A 6,020-nucleotide genomic window follows, 5' to 3' on the forward strand; every position below is an offset into this window, starting at 1 on the left:
CAGCAGGACAAAGGGCAAAGAACAGAATATCTGTCAGGAGAGGGGCATGGACATTACCTACCAGCCATTCACCTAATGCCATCATTTGTCTGGTACAGCAACCCTGAAAGGTGCGCGTTGTTTTTCCTTCCTTGGGTCCTGTGTCCAGGATCATGTGGCCAGAAAGTGACAGATTGGGGTTATGTTCCCTTTAGGTGCAGGTGAGCGGAGGTGTTCTCATATCCCTAGAGGGGTTTCCACCCCTGGATAGAATTCAAAGAAAAGACAAAATTGTACACTAGTTAGAGTCTTTCAGGAAGGATCCCCCATTCACTGGGAGACAAGGAAGGAAATTAGATCAGACCTCACACACCCTTTGGGGGTTCAGTGTCAGGAGGGGAGGGAGAAGACAGAGGGATGAGAAGGAGGCCAACCACCCCCCAAAGAAGCCCACAGCTCTGATGCTGATGGGCCATCGCAACTAGTAAGCAAGACTTTGAAGACGATGGTTGAAAACAGCCCAACAAAGTGGAGGCAATCCAAATGTCCATCTGCAGGAAAATGGGAAGGCAAAATGTGGCCCATCCATACAGTGGAATACTATTCAAACTTGAAAAAGAAGAAAATTCTGATACATATGACAATATGACTAGAATAATCAAATCAGAGACAGAAAGAATGCTTATTGCCAAGGGCTGGGGAAAGGAAGATACTGTGGTTCTGTTTAGTGGAGACGGACTTTTAGTTCGGGAAGGTGAGCAAGTTCTAAAGACAGATGGTGGAGATAGCTATGCAATAACATAAATGTTCTTTTTAAAAAATATAATTATGTAATTTTATTTATTTATTATTATTTTATTTGACCAGATAGAGAGAGAAGGAAAGTGAGAAAACAAGCTGCTAGGTCCAGGACTCAGCAATGTGGGAGTCAAGTGCTCTAATCACCACATTACCTGCCAACCCCCAACCTTAGTGTTCTTTTAAAAAAAAAATTAGAATTTTTTATTTATTTAACTTTATTTGTTGTTATTATTTTTAATTTGACCAGAGAGAGAGAGAGAGAAAGGGAGAGAGAGAAAGCACGCTGCCAGGTCCAGGACCTAAACCATGGTCGGCCATGTGGGAATCCAGCACCTTAACCATCACATCACCTGCAGGCCCCTGTTCTTTTTTAAAAAACAAAAACAAAAACAAACAGGCTGGCAGTGGTTGGGCTGTCTACTCTTCAGAAGGCTTGATTCCCAGCCCTACTCACACATCACCCTCCACCCTCACAATGGCCTGGAGGTGTGTGTGGTTGCTCTGTCCCCAAAAGAAGAAACAGAGGCTCCAACAGGAGTGACCAGCTTGAGTGCACTGCCAGACTGTGGTGGAAACAAGTACAGGAGCAGACAGCTTGCTCCTGGACCTAATGTCCATCCCGCTACCTCCTGAGCAAGCTGGGGAACTAGTCACCAGTTCAGTTCATTTCCAGTTGTCCATACCATAGGAGAAGAAAGACTTACACTTAGAAATTAGGTTGCTATTTAGAAAATAAAGTTTTATTTAACATGGTATATAGTGGAACCAGGAGAAGCTTCTAGGAGGTAGTGGTAGCTGGGCCGGCACTTGAAACACAGGTGGGATTGTACTTTATTTTAAGCATTGTAACAATTACACTACTAATGTCTAGCCACTAGAGAAAAATAAAAAGGCAGATTAGCAAAAGCAGATAAAGTTTTAACACCCTGAAATTCCTTCACTCAGGAAAAATTACTGTTAATATTTCAGGTTACATTCCTGAAAGTTTTTTTCTCCCTGTGTTTCAGGGACATAAGTATGGCAATAAGTATATATCTATACCATCATGTTCGCTGTCATCATCATTCCACTGATGGAGCAAAAAAACTTCATATATCAACTCTTAGTTGGTGGAAATAGGTTGTAGGGAGTTCTCTGCTCAGGACCTAGGCACAGAGCCCCTGGACACTGTGTGTGGTATCAGGCCTGGACTTCTGATACAGCCTTTCTAAAATAGCCACAAAAGCCTCCGGGTTAAGATGGCAGATTAAATACACACATTTAATAGTGCTCCCTCTGCCAGCCCCACTCCAACCACAATAAAGAGATCTTAAATGGCATTTATCCATAAGGGTGGGGAGGACACAGTAACCGCAAATTTTTGAAAGCTAAATTGCAAATGGATTGATGATAACTAAGTCACAGACTAGGAAAGACAATTCTAAGGGAGAGCATGAAGGTGAATTTTTACTAGATTAATTTTTTTAAAAGAGCACCCCAAAACTCAGGATTGGCCATAAGAGTACCCCTGGGACTGGGAGTACAGAGGTGGCTATGGTCAGAAAGGCTAGAGGGAAAGGGAGCTGTGAACAAGTTAGGTTCCTGGATTCCCTCCTCTCCTCACTGAACAACCTCCCCTCCTTAATGTCAGCAAAGTCCAAAAGTTTATTCCCTAGAATGAAAGAAGTTGACTTCAGAGACCCCTGTCTTCAAGCCCAACTAAGGTCCTATAAGATTGGCAGTTAGAATGCTTCCTTGCTCCCAAGAACTTCCCTGGAGATTTAGATCAGTCCCTAAAGATCCCTAAGACATCCAAGTTCTCGGGATCACCCACTCAAGGGTCTCAAAGGCAACTAGCCTTCCCTTACTCCCAGATCTTCCAGTCAGTTCCTAATCAGAGAGTCAAGGATCAGCAGATATCCAACAAAAGGCAGAGACTGAAACAAATATATTGAACAAAGCCATTTAGAGGACACACTGACTGCAAGTGCAGAAGAAAGCTTCACATAAGCATCAGTTCCAAAAATAAAGAATAGAGAAAACAGAGGACAGAAAATTAGCAACAAAATATTTCAAGAAAATTTTCTAGAACTGGAGGACATAAGTTTCCAATTTGAAAGAATTCACAATGCATATAAGTAGACACACTCCTGGGCACTTCATAGTAAAATATTAAAACACTTAGAACAAAGAGAAGAGTCTCCAAAATGTTAAAGAGGAAAAACCAAGTCACACAGAAAATCTCAGGAGACAGAATAGTCTCAGGCTTCCAGATAGCTGTGCAAGAAGACAATGAGCAATGCTCTTAAAATTCTGAATGAAAAACAAACAAACAAACAAAAAACAACAACAAAAAACAAAAACACACCTTTAATCTAAAACTCTATACCCAGCCCAACTATCACTTTAGTATGGTGGAAGGACAAAGATATTTGTGAACATGCAAAGACCTCAACAAAGTTATCTTCCATGCACCATTTATTGGAATTTACTAGAAGATGTGTTCCACAAAAATAAGAAAGCAAGCCAAGAAAATATAGGCTGTAGGTAGCAAAATATTCAAAGAAATTTTTCTAGAGAATTGCAGCTAGAGCTGCTAGGGTGATGTCTATAGACAGAATATTTATATTGGAGCAGGATGACTAAGGGTTGCCATCCCCACTATTTCTGCAGTCACTATTCTCTCATTTTATTCAGGTGAAGCTGGCTCAGATGCTTATTTTGACTTGGCTTGTCTTGACCGTGTACAGGTGAGGTTCCTGCTTCTCTGTATTAGTTTCCTGTGTAGTTGTAATAAATTATCACAAACTTAGTGACTTAAAATAGCACAGATTTATTATTTTACAGTTCTGCAGATCAGAAGGCCAAAGTGGGTCTCTTCATATTTTAACTGGGCTACAGTTAAAATATAAACAAGGCTACTTTCCTTTCTGAAGGATCTAGAATACATTTCTTTGCCCTTTCCAGCTTCCAGCGGTGGCCTGCATTCTTTAACTTATGGCCCCGTCCTCTTTCAGAACCAGCAAAGCTGGTCACATCTTGTCACATTAATTCATTCTGACACTGATTCTCCTATCTCTCTCTTTCACGTTTAAGGACTTGTATGATTATGTTGGGCCCCCCCAGAAAAATCCACGATAATCTCCCAATCTTTTTTTTTTTTTTTTTGAGAAGTTTTTGCTCTAGGGCACGTGCGCTCGCCAGACAGACAGAGACAGAGAGACAGAAAGTGAGAAATCACCCCCTGGGGGGATGGCCACGCCACCATCCCTTCTCCTCTATTCTCCTCTTGGGATCTTGGGCACACATGCACACATGCCCTGTGTGTTTTAAGCCACTGGGTCTGGGACATGAACTGCAGTCAGTTATATGGGAGTCCAGCGACATAGCCGTTATGCTAACTGCAGGTCCCGATAATCTCCCAATCTTAAAGTCAGCTGACTAGCAGCCTTAATTCCATTTGGTTGGAATTAATTTGCCTTGAATTAAGCTCACCTAATCTGGCAAGCTTAATTTGTTCCCCTCCCCCCCACCCTATGGTCCTCTGTACTGTTTTCTCCTCCTCTCCTACTTCATCCTTTTGTACTAGCCACACCGGTCACTTTTGCCTCACAGTCTTCACACTGATTGTTCTTCTATCAAAATGCAGGTAGCTTCCTTCTCACTCCCTCACATCTCTGCTCAAATGTCATCAGCTCAGTAAGGTCTTTCTTGCCAGTCTACTGAAAATTGTGCCATCCTTACATTTAGTACCCAACTTCTTTTCCCTCCTTTGTATCCATGACACTTAGAATCCTCTAACCTGTTATGTAAGGTTTTATGTAGCTTGCTTATTGCTGCCTTCCCCATAAGAACATAAGCTCAATGCAAAGGGAGAAAGGCTTCTGTCTGCTTCAGTCATTGCTGTTCCCTCAAGGCCTACCTATGGCTGGGCCTGGAACATGGTAGCTCAGTGTGTCACTTGAACGAATAAAAGACTCAGATTACACTGAGAACCTGACCTTGGTCAGCCCTATTTTTCACTGACTTCCTACTGATGCCTGTTGACACCTGGTAGGGCTGAAGCTGGACTCTGATCTGGCTTATCTGTTCTCAAAGCCTTCACGTGCCCAAGATGCTACTGCTTTTCCTTCCACCACTGGGCAAATACCAATCTATTCTCCATCTCTATAGATTTACCTATTCTGGACATTGCAAACCAATGGAATCTTATACTTCATAACCTTTCGTGTTTGTCTTCTCTTTCCGAATGTGGTGTCATTAAGGTTCATCCACGTGGTGGCATGCGTCGGTACTTCATTCCTTTTTGTGGCCAAATAACATCCCAATGTATGAACAGGCCACATTTCATTTATGTATTAGTAGCTGAATGTAAGATTTCTCATTTACTTTAATTATTCAAGCTTCTGCAGCTAGACTCACACCTTTAGGAATCTATATCAGGTGATAAAACTGTAAATCAAAACCTGCATAGCGGCGACCTCTGAGCTGACAGGAAAGGGATGCAATTAGAGGGCTGCACAGAGAGATTTGAAGAAAATGATCACATGTTCTTCCTTTGCCCAAGTGCTGGGGACTGGAGTCCACTTTATGCCCTTCAAGCTGTGTGTGTGTGTGTGTGTGTGTGTGTGTGTGTGTGCCTGTGTGTTTTATGCAATCTTCTATTTGTAGGCTCATTCCAATATTTTCTAAAAGTTTTAAACTGCATAAAACTTGTTCAATGTGAATGCATAGTAGAGGTTTCTAATAACAATTTTATTGAGATACAATTCACATATCATCACTTTCACCCTTTTAAAGCATAAAATTTGGTGGCATTTGGTACATTCAGGATGCTGTACAACCATCACCTCTACCTAGGCACAGAACCTTCTCATCTCTTTATCATTTTCCTCCAGAACAGTTCCATTTTTTTCAAAAGGAAACCTCTTAAGGGGTCTGTTGCCATTGTCCTCGTCCCCCTTCTACCCCTGCCCATGGCAATCACTAATCTATTTTCTGTCTCATGGCTTTGCCTATTCTGGACATTTCCTATAAACTGAATCATATAATATGTGGCCTTACATGGCTATCTTCCTTCACTGCACATCATGTTTTCAGGGCTTATCCTTGTTGTAGCCTATGTCATTACTTCATTCCTTTTTGTGGCCAATAGTCCTCTATTGCAAAGACATACAGCATCTTATGTATCCACTCGTGGTGATTTTAATGTTCCTCATTCATCCCAATTTGAGTGTGTTTCTGCAGAAGAGTTATCTGCA

General features: G+C 41.8%; 1 long non-coding RNA gene across 1 annotated transcript in view; it reads right to left on the reverse strand.

Moving 5' to 3' along the window:
- Nucleotides 1-6,020, reverse strand: part of LOC102490703 (uncharacterized) — a 16,802-nt gene that overhangs the window by 1,861 nt on the left and 8,921 nt on the right. The window contains exon 2 of the long non-coding RNA XR_336384.1: nucleotides 62-242. This is a non-coding gene — a long non-coding RNA (uncharacterized LOC102490703). The remainder of the gene's footprint in view (nucleotides 1-61; nucleotides 243-6,020) is intronic.

This window comes from Tupaia chinensis, unplaced genomic scaffold, assembly GCF_000334495.1.
Source record: "Tupaia chinensis unplaced genomic scaffold, TupChi_1.0 Scaffold138365_1, whole genome shotgun sequence".
NCBI lineage: Eukaryota > Metazoa > Chordata > Mammalia > Scandentia > Tupaiidae > Tupaia > Tupaia belangeri.